Genomic DNA, 2,292 nt, shown 5'->3' on the forward strand with positions numbered 1-2,292 from the left:
GCTGGTCTTCAATGTGCAGATTTTGTGCAACAGAAGCTAAAAAACCAAAGATCATTCTTGCCTTTCAAGTCACAATCCTGCTGCTCTCAAAGGACACAGAAAGCATCTGCGAATCTTCTCTTTTCTTAAAGAAACAGTTGACATAAAAATGTCTGTCAACATCAAACACGTGGCATGTACAAAGAAAGCAGAAGCACTGCACAGAAAGCTCGAAAGTAGAATGTGTGCTACATATAAGGTCTCCTGAAGACAAACTGATTCAAGTCACTATGTAGTAAACATCCTAAAATCCACCACAGAGCCATTTTGTGGTTGTTTTCATTATTGGCCACATGGGCGCAGCAATTAACTAAGAGATCAATGGTTAAAGAGCAAATCTTAAAAGTTAGATGCTGCTTAAAAGTTGTTCCTTCAAATGCATGTTAATTATTAACATCATCTGCGGTTGATACTTCTGACATCATCTATGTTTCATGGAAAGACAATTATATGAATTCCTGACTTCATTATCCAAACAATTTTAAAGTCTCTGACGAACTCATCCTTTCTTTTGTCTTTCTTCATTCGTACTTGAATAGATCAACCTGTCAAGTATGCATGCATGACTGGGTCGTCTTGCATATTAAATTAATAAATTCAACACTTCAATGAGCTGTATGTATGAAAGAAATATTACTCACACTCCTGAGCGGAAGCTAATGTGGCAATCATCAAATTCTATAATGAATTCTCAAACCAATTTTATACCAATTGTGGCTCAGTAACCGTGAAAGTCTTTATCCACAATAGGACTGCATGGTATTGAGGAAAAAAGCAATATACAATAACTTGCTAGATAATGCGATATGCTTTGTTTGTGCTTTTCTAATATATTTAAAAACTAGTGCTGGACAAATGATTACTCGCGATTATTCACATTAGGGTGACCATACATGCCATTCTTCCCGGACGCGTCCTTGCCAGGATTTCGGTGCGTCTTCTGGAAGTTGTATTTGTTGACCGCATGCTCCATTCAGTTAAAAACATAAGACATACAATCGTAGTTTCATTCTTACCTTAAAATGTAATGGTTGCTTTTCTGTAATAATAATAATAATCCTCGATGAAGTATGCGGTCATCAATTACGACTTCCGGAAGACGAACCCAAAATCCTGGCTAGGACGTGTCCGTGAAGAATGGCTTGTATGGTCACCCTAATTCACATACAAAATAAAAGTGAGATTTTGCATAATATATGTGTGTTTATTATGTGTATATACAGTATAAATACACACACATTCATGTATGTACATAAAAACAACGTGTATATACAATGTATACTGTGAAAAAGGCCACCATCACCAGCTTTGATGTTTTAGCAAAGTTTTAATGTCCGTCCATTTTCTTTATTAAGATACAAACAGAAAATACAGTGTATATGTACACAAAATATAAAAACAAAACAATTTTCAGAAGTAAATGTCTTCTTCAGGCATCAATCAGTATTTAGTTTGACTTCTCTTGGCACGAAACACATCTTGAGCTTTTTTGAGACTGAAGTCATTCGATTAGAAATTAGGATTTAATTTAATTTAGGTTTAAGAGATCCTGCAGCTGCCTGCTATTGCTCAAGTGAAAGATGAGTTTACCCTAAATACTTGATACTTCATCTTTTACTTTTATACTGTACATACACATTTTCTGTAATTTTTATTTATTTTTTGTGAGAGACTGAGAAATAATTATCTATGATCACTATACCATTGCAAGAACAACAAATCTAATGGTGGCCTAAGACTTTTGCAAAGTACTGTAATGCTTATCTATTTTTTATAGTTATATATAAAAAACTTTTATTTTGTATGCAATTAATTGTTTGTCCAGCACTATTAAAACTGAATGCGCTTTACATTCTTTCTGATCGTCGATCATCTTGCACACGTCAAACCACACATAAACAGTAACAGTTGTGTGCAAGTTGCTAAAACTTTGACACAACCTATTTAAGAATTAAAATCAATTAGTTATTGCAAACTATTGCGATATGCGCGCCTGCTGTGTTGCGGCTGTTTCGATATTGCGTGGTCCTAATTCGCACCCAGAACTTCTTTTTTGAGCCATTGATTTATTATGCGCTTACGGGCGGTTTCCCGAACAGGGTTTAGATTAATCCAGGACTAGGCCTTATTAATATTAGGTCATTTAAAGGCACACTGGGAACTTTTCCATAAACCCTGTCTGGGAAAATGCCCCATATTTGCTTATTTGAAATTCAGCATCACATGTTTCCTTATGTAGGCCTGTCAACACAT

This window comes from Misgurnus anguillicaudatus, chromosome 7 (assembly GCF_027580225.2).
Source record: "Misgurnus anguillicaudatus chromosome 7, ASM2758022v2, whole genome shotgun sequence".
NCBI classification, from domain to species: domain Eukaryota; kingdom Metazoa; phylum Chordata; class Actinopteri; order Cypriniformes; family Cobitidae; genus Misgurnus; species Misgurnus anguillicaudatus.